This window comes from Protopterus annectens, chromosome 9.part0, assembly GCF_019279795.1.
Source record: "Protopterus annectens isolate FY-2018-M chromosome 9.part0, PAN1.0, whole genome shotgun sequence".
NCBI classification, from domain to species: Eukaryota; Metazoa; Chordata; order Ceratodontiformes; family Protopteridae; genus Protopterus; species Protopterus annectens.
Window position 1 is genome coordinate 1,586,666,084 of NC_056743.1, and position 12,446 is coordinate 1,586,678,529.

A 12,446-nucleotide genomic window follows, 5' to 3' on the forward strand; every position below is an offset into this window, starting at 1 on the left:
TGATGGCAGTCGAATTGCAGCAGCCTTTGGATCCAGTTTATGTTTCTTTTTAGGCAGCTCCAAAGAAGATGATATTGATGATCCAGAAGGCTTCATAGACTTATTAGAAGGCTCCTTTGCTTTTGGTTTGGGGATTGAGTCCCAGCAATAGCTTCTGAAAAGGAAGTTGGAAGTAAACCCTTCAAAATCAGCTTATTTTTTTTTTGTCCACTATCACATGCGGATTCAAATTCTTAAAAATGTTACAATTGACCTGAAGGTTGCCCGGGTCCAAACATTAGACAGATAAAGTGTGGGCATTGAACAAGGACAATTTGTGCCTGTACATTTGACATCTTTTAAATCTCAAAGGGCCGTTTTCAGACATTCTGCACACAAGAAGTAGAACTTAAATAATAGAATAAAGCTTTTTTTTTTTTTGCTATGTATAAAGAGTAAAAGATAAAAGGAGAAAAAGATACCAACAACGGTACTGAGAAATACACAACGAATGTACAAATAAAGAAAATAGAATAGCAATACCAACTATGGTAAAAAGAGCTACACCAAGTGTAAAAGGAAAGGGAAAATAACTAATAATAAGATTTTAAAGATAACTAGGAAAACATTTACAGCAAAATGAAATGTCGCTCGAGAGCTGAAGATGACCATGTCTATTCGCAAAAGCGGGAAATGAGATTTGAGGTATGTTAGGGGTTGGTGCATTATGCGTAAGGGAGGAGTTTGAGAGCTTTCTGGTGGCTACGAGCTAAAGTAACGTCCAAGTCGGATCAGATCTGAACCCATCAGTTGAATGAAAATTGACATCAGATCATATATTCATAGATTAGCACTAGGCTAATGGCCCTTCTGGTCATTTTAAGCTTATCCATTTACCCTGTGTGAAAAGTGAACCCTGCTCCTTGTGTTTGTAAGGTGAACACCTTAACCATTGTGCCATCCTCCTACCCAAACTCTCCTTTGTTTGAAAAGCTAGGAAAGAAGACTGGAAGATTGATGACATAATTAATATTAGGTTCCGACACCACCTTTGGTAAAAAGGAAGGATTGGTCTGTCAGAAAACCCTGTCTTTGTGAAAAATTAAATGAGGAGGTTTACAGGACAGTGCTTGAAGCTCAGACACTCTTCAGGCAGAAGTGATAGCATCTAGGAGGATAGTCTTCCAGGTCAAAAATTTCAGAGCAGAACTAGCTGATGGTTCAAATGTGTGTGTGTGTGTGGGGGGGGGGGGAGGGTGAGTCAAAGTCTGAAAAACAATATTTAGATTCCAAGGTGGGGTAGGATTTTTTAAACAGGATCGAAGTAAGTAGGTTCCTCTGAGAAAGGCTTTACAAAGCTTAAAGGAAGCTGAAGTACAATTAGTTACTTATATATGAAAGTTTGAAATAGCTGCTAATTGTACTTTGATAGTTGAGGAGCTGGAACCTTCACTGAAAATTGTAGCTAAAAAGTCAAGAACCCTTGATATCGGTGCTGAAAAAGGGTTTAAATTCTTTCTGTGGGCCCAAAAAACAAACATTTTCCATTTGCTTTTATAAATTTTTCTAGTGGAACTTTATGGGAAGATAATATATATCACATGGGAGAAGACAGTCTGGACTGTCTAGCAATCAGTGGAACTGAAGAAACTATGCCGTCAACTTGAGGCTGGAAATGTCTGGATGAGTCATGCCTGCTGGGTGAGACAGGAGCTCTGAAGTTGGATACAGAATCCAGGGAGGATGTAGAAGATGAGGCCACAGGAAGGGGAACCAGATCTGACAAGGCCAGTAAGGGGCAATGAGGATAAATGTACTCTTCAATCAAGAAGCTTTCTGGAAAAATTTTGGAATGTGGGGTAACAGGGATAAAAATAAATAAAAACAGAGGGCTAAGCATGAAAGAGCATCACTCGGAGACTGCTCAACTGGGGGGATCAGGGCAAAGAACCTGTTGTACTTGTTGTTGAGGGAAGAAGCAAATACGTTGCAGTATGGTTGGTCCCATTGACATAAAATCACCTCCACTTCATGGATATTGACAGACCACTCACGAGGCATTAAAATGGACATGCTTAACTTGTCTGTAATCACTCTGGGCTTCCCCAGGATGTCCATTGCTATCAGAAAGTGATTGGAGGAGGTCATCCATTATTATACTCTCATAGCTTCTCGGCAAAGAGGGCAAGATCTAGTTCACCCTTGTTTGTTGATATACCAGGACTACTGACATATTGTCCATCTGAATCATGATAGTCCCATTCAGGAGAGTGTCTTGAAATCCCTGCAATACAAGAGGACAGCTCTCATTTCTATTTCTAGACACTGATATGCATGTTGCCCTCTTCAGGAGATCATGTGCCTTGGACTGTCCTTCCCAAGAAGTGCGCCCAATCTGTGGTCACTGTGGCCTTGGGTTGAGGAAGAACAAAGGAACGGCCTTCTTATATTTGATTGCAATTAATCCACCAGAAAAGGTAATTTTTGCAAGCCTGAGTTATCTTGACTGGGCTGGATATTGGGTGTTGGAGAATAGACCACTGAGTTGCAAATGTCCATTGGAGGATTCTCACATGGAACCAAACCAGTGGTACAAGAGTAATTGCTGCTGACATGAATCCCAAGGCTTGGAGTATCAAATATGCTGGTAGAGAAGAATTTTGAGTAATCTTTTGACTTGGAATTGCATGGTTTGAATCCAAGACAGAGGGAGAGAAGCTATTTGGCCAGCAGAATTGAAATGAACACTAAGGAATTCCAAAGTTTGAGTTTAATTGAGTTGAGATTTGTTGTAATTAACATATATCCCCAGGTGAAAGCATAGCTGGCATAAGTAGTCCCTTGCTTGAATTAGTTGATGCCTGGTTGAAGTGGTCAGGAGCCATTCATTCAGATATGGAAACACTCAGAATCCCTGCAGTCTCAGGTAAGCTCCAACTACTGCTGTGCACTTGGTAAACACTAGGGGGCTGTGGTGAGACCAAAGGGCAGTGCTCTGAATTGGTAATGACTGGCTCCCAGCCAGAAGCATAGACATCTTCTGTAGATTTTGATAAGATAGTATGCATCTTGAAGATTGTTTTAGCACATCTAGTCATACTTGTGCAGAAATGGCAGAATGGATTGAACCATTACCATCCCGAACTTTGTATACTGTTCTAATTGATTTAGTTTGCTGAGATCCAAAATTGGTCTCAAGTCCCCTATCTTTTTGGCATTCAAAAAAAAAATCCTGGATAAGTTCCAGTCTTTCTCTAGTCTGGGGGTCCTGTTGGATGACTTTTTTGCTAGCAGCTTGTTTCTTTCTGGTGTGGCTGTTACCCTCTGACTGGGTGGTACCTCGGGGATTTTCTTTGAAACTGATCAATGGGGATGGGAAAATGGTATGATATAACCTGTGGATATTATCCTCCACACCTATGAATCTTTTGTGATTTCTAACCAGTCTCTCTGGTGCAGGAATAGATGACCCCCAACTGCCTCCTGAGATGGACAGTTGGGCCTCCATTCAAAACTGCTGATAAGATCTATCTGAGAAGGAATCTCTAGAACCTTCATTATGTGGACCACCTCTGTCATGGGGACAACGTCTTCCATTTGAATTCACCCTCTGCCCCTGGAGGAGCTCTCTCCATGTGTATCATGCAAGGGGCCCTGGGATTTCTTGAACTACATTTTTTACCAACTCATTGGTTTCTAGAAAAGGACAGCTGAGGTCTTTAGAGCGAGTAACCCAAGCACCATTTGACTTACAGATATGCAGCATTTCTAATAAAGCAGGGTCAGAGATTGCCTTGTATGCAAGGCAGAGATCACCTCTGAGTAGTCTGCATGAAACAGAATAGTGAAAGTGATTTCAGACGCCCCCCCATAGGACAGATGCTGAAGACCTTGAATGTTACTTGTGAGGAGCCTTTGTGGTTTCTCCAATTGCTGTAGGTGCTTGGAAAGGTGCATACCAAAATGGGCACTGTACTCAGTTATTGGCCTGATGAAGGAAGAGTACAGGTAGGTTATAACTTCTTTTTTTCTGGAGCCAATGCCTTTACTTATTGGATGAGTAATGTAGAATGCCCTTCTTCCCACTGTGGACACACGGTGCTCTAAGGTAAGGTTGCTGTCAACCTGTGTAACCAGATCTCTCACCACTGAGTGTGTACTTAAGGTGTTGCTATTGATGTAGTAGTTAGCAAGAAAAAAAGAAGTTATCTACTTACCATAACGTTCCATGTGTGTTGTACATCTCAACCTTTATTCTCACTGATGGGTCAGATCCAATCCCTCAGATCAGTCTTGGCCTTTTACAAAAGGTTGAGACCTTCAGCAAAGCTTGTGGGCATTCTCCCTTGCCCATAATGCAACTCCCTAACTTCCTCAGATCTTGTTTGCCCTTGACAAGTCAAATAGAGGTAACTGCTTCCATAGATTAACAGACATAAATTGTCTCTGAGACTATAGAGTCCTGTAATATCCAATTAGTGCTACTCGGTCTCCCAGGAGTATAGGCAGGGGGTATGGAGGATGGGTTGTGAGAATAAAGCTTGAGCTGGACAACACACATGGAATGTTATGACAAGTACATGACTTGTTTATGTAATGTTGTCAATCTCACTCTTATTCTCACTGATAGGACCACGACCCAAGCTGCCAGATTCTTGGATGGCTCTTTGGAGAATATTCCTCAGTACCATAGAACCAAATGATGCTCTACTCCTAGAGATCAAATCTACTTTGTAATGAGTAATAAAGATATGAGGTTTTGCCCATGCTGCTGCAGCACAGATATTATCTAACCTAGCTTGAAAGGCTGCAGACGTAGCTACTGACCTAGTGGAATGAGCTTTAACGGGTAATGAGACCTTTGTTCTTAGAACTGTAGATGAAGGATATATATTGTGAAAGCCATTTAGACAAGGTAATTTTGGACACAAGTAGGCCTTTTCTAATATCTGAATAAGAAATAAATAGCTGATCTGATTTTCTGAAGTTCTGTGTAAGTAGAAATGTAATTGTTTATGAACATCCAGAAGATGCAATGAATATTCTCCTTTATTTTGTAAGTTTGGGAAGAAAACTGGCAGCTTGATTGATTGAGGTTACTTTCTGACACAACTTTGAGTAAAACAAAGATTTAGAAGGTTACATTGAAAAAACAATCAGAAAAAAACGAAATGAAAACTCAAGCCAAGGTAAAACTTCCAGTAAGTGACCTCCCAAAACTCTGTAATAAAGGCACATGGGATATACATAAATGACTCTTATGAAGATTAGGTGTTTCAGCTATATGGTAATTATGATTGCCCATGACTTTTACATTTGAAGTCACTTTAATAGACAATATCAGGCCAATAAAGTCAAAACCCACCAGCTATGGATATATATATTTCAGCCTTGTTATAACCAAGTCACCATAGCATAAGCAGAGTGTTTAACTAAGCATAAGAAACACAGGGTTGTTATACCCCAGCTGATGTCCATTATCATTAGGGTGACTGCAAAATATCCCAAATAACAAATTAAAACAAAGAGTTAGAAGGTCACACTGAAGAAACAATCAGAAAAAAACTAAATGAAAACTCCAGCCAGGCTAGAACTTCCAATGAGTGACCTCCCAAACCTCCTGTAACAGAGGCACATGGGATATACGCAAATGACCCTTATGAACATCAGGTGCTTCAGCTATATGGCAATTCTGATTGCCCATGACTTTTACATTTGAAGTCGTTTTAATGGACAATAAAGCCAAACCCCACTAGCTATGGATATGCAATCAGAATCAGGCCAATAAAGCCAAACCCCACTAGCTATGGATATACAATCAGAATCAGGCCAATAAAGCCAAACCCCACTAGCTATGGATATACAATCAGAATCGCCGTATAGCTGAAACACCTGATGTTCATAAGGGTCATTTGCATATATCCCATGTGCCTCTGTTACAGGAGGTTTGGGAGGTCAATCATTGGAAGTTCTAGCTTGGCTGGAGTTTTCATTTCGTTTTTTTGATTGTTTGTTTCAGTGTGACCTTCTAACTCTTTGTTTTAATTTACTTGGGATATTTTGCAGTCACCCTAATGATAATGGACATCAGCTGGGTATAACAACCCTATGTTTCTTATGCTTAGTCAAAACTCTGCTTATGCTATGCTGATGATGTCATAACAATGCTGAAATATGTATACGCATGTTTAGTGGGGGTTGGCTTTATTGGCCTAATATTGTTCATTAAAATGACTTCAAATGTAAAAGTCATGGGCAATCAGACTTTCCATATAGCTGAAACACCTGATGTTCATAAGGGTCATTTGCATATATCCCATGTGCCTCTATTACAGGAGGTTTGGGAGGTCACTCATTGGAAGTTCTAGCTTTGCTGGAGTTTTCATTTAGTGTTTTTATGATTGTTTTCTCTTTGTTTTAATTTATTTGGGATGTTCTGCAGTCACCCTAATGATAATGGACATCAGCTGGGTATAACAACCCTGTGTTTCTTATGCTTAGTCAAACACTCTGCTTATGCTATGCTAAAGAGATCATAACAAGGCTGAAATATGCATATCCATAGCTATTGGGGTTTGGCTTTATCGGCCTGATAGTGACACAAATTTTAGTAGGAATGAGGGGTTGGTGCATAAAGAAACTCTGTCCTTTTGAAATACTAGGTATGGTGGCTTGGCAGACGAAGCTTATAATTCCAAAACTCTCCTTGCTGAAGTAATAGCTACTAAGAGGAGTGTTTTCTAGGAGAGAGGTAGCAGATGGTTTGAAGGGAGGACAGATGATGTTTGACAAAAACAAAATTCAGATCCCAAGGTGGTGCCAGGTTTTTGTATGGGGGTCTAGGTCTATATTACGACACTGAAACGACCAAACATTGAACACCATTTCAGTGACACATAAAGAGCGGACTACAAGTTAAGCGAACGGCTAGATCACCGATTTTTCTCCTAGGGGGAAAAAAAAACAGTAGGCCAATCAGACACGACACACCAGCTCAAACATTACAAAGTGGAGGGCTTCACCCCCACACTCCCCCTAACTAAATATACCACCTCCATCTCCGAGATCGCACTTCAGTGGGGAAAAGGGAAAATTTATGGTGATGGCCAAGCTATTTTCTTTCCCTAGGAAAACAAAAGGGTGATCTGGCAGTTTGCTCTTTATGTGTCACTGAAACAGTGTTCGGTGTCGGGGGTCTTATCATTGTAGTTCCTTTCAAAAATGCCTTACAAAGTCTGTTTGACATGATTCCAGAACCATTTTTTCCTATATGAAAAGTTGAAATTGCTGCCAACTGAACTCTAATAGTGGCTGCAGCGCACCCTCATTAAAATATTTCACCAAAATTCTAGAATAGAATGTATGGGTACAGTAAAGGGGTCTATTTGATTATTGCTGGCCCAGGAAACAAATCTTTTCCATTTGCCTTTGTAGAATTTATTTGTAGATGATTTATGGAAAGATAACAAAATATGTTTTACTGGAGATGAAAGGAGAGGAAAGCTGGCAATCAGGGGAATTGGAGTAGCCAAGCTGTCAGTTTGAGACTGTCTAGATTGGGATGAGCCATCCCTGACTGGTGAGTCAGAAGGTATGCAGGAGGGTCCAGAATCCATGGTTCATCCTGTACATGAGGCCGAAGGAAGGGGAACCAAATTTGTCAAGGCGAGTATTGAGCAATTAGGATTACTGCCATCTCCAACAGACTTGTTTTCTGCAAAAATTTGGGAATTAGCGAAATTGGAAAAGCACAAAGAAGTTCTGGGCCCAATCATAAACAAGTACATTCCTTGGTGACTCCCCCGCTGGAGGGATCAGGGCAAAATAGTTGCTGCATTTGGCATTGGTGGGTGATGCAAAGAGGTTGCAGCAAGGCTGGCCCCATTTTTGGAAGATCTCTTCTGCAACTTTCTGACTGAGGGACCACTCGTGAGGCCATAAAATGACTCTGCTCAATTTGTCTGCAATTAGGCTGGATTTCCCTGGAATGTTTGTTGCTATCAGAAGTCGGTTGGAGGTTGTTGCCCACTGCTAGAGCCTCAGGGCTTCTTGACAAAGGGGGTAGGTACTGATCCCCCCATTTGTTTATGTACCCGACCACAGACACATTGTCTGATTGGATTGCTATTGTTCCTAGAGGGAGGGAGTCTTGAAATGCTTGCAACGCCAAAAGCACTACTCTCATCCCCAGGACATGTATGTGCAAATGAGCCTTATGTTATTGCCAGATGCCGTGAATTGTCTTCCCGAGATAATGCCCCCCCCACCCTATATGGGAAGCATCCACGGTCACCATGGCTTGGAGATGAGGGGGATAAAGTGATGGCCTTGAGATACCAGAGAAGAGTAAATCCACCACTGGAGATCCTTTATGCAGGAATTTGTTATCCTGATTTTGTGCGTCATAGGAAGTTCTAGAATTGACCATTCTGTCGAAAGTAACCATTGAAGTATTCTCATGTGGAGACGAGCTAGGGGAATGAGAACAATTGAAGCAGCCATTTTTCCCAGTACTTGGAGAACTAATTTGGTAGAAGCTCATTTCTTCCTGATTAACAATATTACATAACGGCGAAGATCATCTTCTCTGTCTTGTAGAAGTTTTGTAATCATTGTTGTTGTGTTTATCTCCGCTCCTATGAAGATCAAGATCTGACATGGCTCTAGAGCAGATTTTTTGTAATTTATGGTAATACCTAGGAAGGAACAGAGTTGTAGAGCATAGTCCCTGGCTTGTAGCTGAAGATGCCTGGTTGGGGTGGTTATGAGCCAGTTGTCCCAATACAGAAACACCTGGAATCCTCGGCATCTCATGTGAGCCTCCACTACTGTCATGCATTTTGTGAACACTCTAGGGGCTGTAGTGAGACCAAAGGACAGAGATCAAAATTGAAAGTGGCTGGCTCCTAGCCGGAAGCGCAAATGCCTTTTGGATCGCCTTTCCATCCATATGTGGTAGTAGCATCCTGAAGGGCTATAGACCACATCCAATTGTCTTTTTTCAGGAATGGAAGTATCGACTGCAGTGTCATCATCTTGGTCTTTTTCACAGATTTGTTCAGATTAGTGAGATCCAAGATGGGTCTCCAGTCCCTTGTTTTCATTGGAACTAAAGAGAATCTTGAGTAAGTTCCAGATCCTCTCTGGTCTGCGGGGACTTCTTGGATAACTCTTTTTGTTAGCAACTTTTGAATTTCTAATGTTGCTTGTTCCTTCTGACTGGGTGGAACGTCTGGAACTGATGTGTTTGTGGGAGTGGGGAAGGAGAAGAGAATAATATATCCCTTGGATATTTTGTCATTTGTTATCTTTTACCAGGTTTTGGGGTGCAGAGACAATCGCCCCGCCTGCCTCCAGAGGTGAGCAATCGAACACCCCTTCAGGAGCGCTGAAAGGGCCTACCAAAGAAAGATTCTCTGGAGTCCTGATTCTGCAGGCTTCCCCTGCTGTGAGGGCGGTGTCTTCCATTATTGTCCCCCCCCCCGCCTCTAGGGGAACTTTTACCCTGTGTTTCCTGGAAAGACCTTTGTGATTTTCCGAACTACATCTTCCCACTACCTCTCTGACCTTTGGGAAAGGGTATGGTAGGTGTGGAAAAACATACTCCAACGGCAGACAAGGTCTTACCTTCCTGTTCATACCTGGTAAGCATTTCATTTACTTTAGTCCCAAAAAGAGAAGAGCCATCAAAAGGGGCATTAATGAAGGAAGACTTGAAGGGCTCCATGAAATCGCAAAGGCACATCCAGGTCTGCCTCCTGAGAGAGATACCTGAAACAGCAGCCCTACTTGTTCCATCTGGTGCATAAGATATGAGTCTCATGGAAGAATTTACGACTGAATTGAGGGTAGCGACCTGAGCGGTGACTTTACCTGCTGCTGCGTCAGCTACAGCTCCTTGGAGGAAGTCTGAAAGTTCCTTCAACAGATCCCTCTGTAATCTGGTAAAGTGGCAAACAGTTCAGAGACTGTAAGGTAAAGGCTGCTGATGAAAATACTTGCTTCCTATACCTATGCATGATTCTGGAAACCTTATTTGGAAGATGGATAGAAGAACTGGTTAGATAGTTCCTTTTTAGTGGCCCCCACCACGACCATGGCATCAACTGCTACACCTTTATTTAAGAATGGCTTGTCCTTGGGGGCAGTAATGTACTTATCTGGCCTCCTTGGAGTTGGCTCTATGAAATCTGGGGTCTCCCAAGCCTTCTGAGAGATGAACTCAATAAAGCTTATTGGAAGGAGGGGTCACCCAATTGGCTGAGGGGCAAGACCCAAAAGCCTTCAGATATACTGACTCCTCAGGTGAAGGGGATGTAGACTGCCAGTCACCTCTCTGCTTTAAAATTTCAAGGATGTCTCCAAAAGAGACATCTTCAGGAGGTGACTGTGGGGACCCTGCTGCCTCATTGAGATCAGTTATCGGATATGATCAACTCCACTGGAAAGTCAAAATGCTTCCTCTTGCAAGTCCTGTTCAGAGGGGTAATCTGGGAAAGTTTCAGAAGAGGGGGGTGTTCCCTGTTGGACATCCTGAAGCCTGAGGTCTCTGCGGTCCTGTGGAGAGGGTATGTGAGAAGGCAAAGACACCTGCACAGAACTGGGAGGAAAATCTGAGATAGACTGTGTCTTAGGCTGGGATGTAGTCAAAACCCTCCTCAAGGCCTCATAGGCAGACTGCCCCTGCTCTGAAGAACACCCCAAATTTGACAAAAGGGTTGTTGGAGCTGAAGAAATCTCAAGTGCAGGAAACAGAAGCTCCGAGGCAGAGGTAGGAGCCGAACTCACCCACCCCAAAGCCCCCAGAGGCAGGGTCAGATCCAGAGAGATTCGAATCAGCTCTATGGACCCAACCATTGTGTGCTGGCTCCTAGAAGTCTTTTGCTTCAACTGGGCAGACATGCTTGGGGCAGACATTGGATCCGAGGAACCTATGGGTCCCGATCAGAAACAGACAAAAGTTGGATATCTGAATCTTCTGGCTCTGAAACCAGGGGACAGATCGGAGGAGGAGCAGGCACTGAAGGGGAGGACTGTGTCTGATCTATTTCCTTTGGGATCTGATCCAATAACAACCTAGCCAAGGACGGTGCCTTTAGCAGGCTCTGCACTACCCTAGCCACATCATCAGACACACTCCTGGTAGACTGAGTAGAAAGGATTGGAGACCTTGACTTTGCCAGAAAGGGAGATGGGAGCCGAGAAGGTATCAGTGCAAATGAAGGGGAATGTCTCTGATATCTAAATTCAGTGGGAGATGAAGAGATCGGAGCCAAGGGTTCCAGCTGCTCTGATGAACTCTTGGATCCAGAAACGACTGTCTGCTCTGAGGGGTCTGTTGGAGGAGACAGTCTAGGAACTTTTTGCTTCGACTCCGAGGAAGACTTCATCATCAAAGAGGAACGCTTTAGTGTTTTGTCAGATTTTGCAGATTTGGAAGTCGACTCAGTAGAAACAGTCTCTGAGAAAGCTATTTTCAGCAGTACCTTTAAAACAAGTTTGTTTTTCTGCTCCATCAGAGCCCTTTGGTTAAAACCATGGCATATGGAGCAAGATTCCATAGTTTTGATGAAGCGGTCCCAAGCAATACACCCATGAAGTATGTGAATCACTTAGGGGCATCGTCTTCCCATACTGTTAGCATTTCTTGAAACCAAGAGGTTTCCCTTCTTGCTTTTGAGACATATCAAATAAGCAGAAAAAAAATGATCACACATTCTGAGAGACATGCATGCCAGAAAATGTCCTCTAAATTAAATGGACAGAAAAAAACTTTAAAGGATAGCAAGATTTTTTTTTTAACAGTAATCATCCTCTAATGTAAATGAACAACAATGGAGAAGAAGGGGAGAAGAAAAAGAAGAATAAACATCCTCTAACTAATGGACATTAGTAGACGTCCTCTAACTTAAATGGACGTTAAGGGGAAGCAAAGGGAATCAACACTCACTCTCTATAGATGAAAAAATGGGTAAGGATACACAAAAAGACAGATAAACTATATTAAACTAATGATAGAAAGGTTTAAATTTAAGAGGAGATTTAAATAATAAAGAAAGCACTTAACCCAGAGCTTGCTTAGGAACCATGTCTTTTGCAGAGCAGCAAACGAGATCTGAGGAAGTTAGGGAGTTGCATTATGGGTTAGGGAGAATGCCCATGAGCTTTGCTGAAGGCCTCAAACTTTTATAAAAGACTGAGACAGATCTGATCCGACCCATGAGTGAGAATAAAGGTGAGACTGACATCACATAATCACTTTTACCAAAAGGAATGATAATACATTTTTTTTTGTATTGAGTTTAAGACCATGACTTTGGCACCAACCATTTGTTTGTGTAAGACCCTCTTGTAGGATGTTGACATCATGTGGAGAATCTATGACTGCTCCCAGTTTGCAGTCATCAGCAAATACCGTCAGCCATAGACCTTTAGTTTTTGCTTGTACTTTGAAGAAATAGATTCCA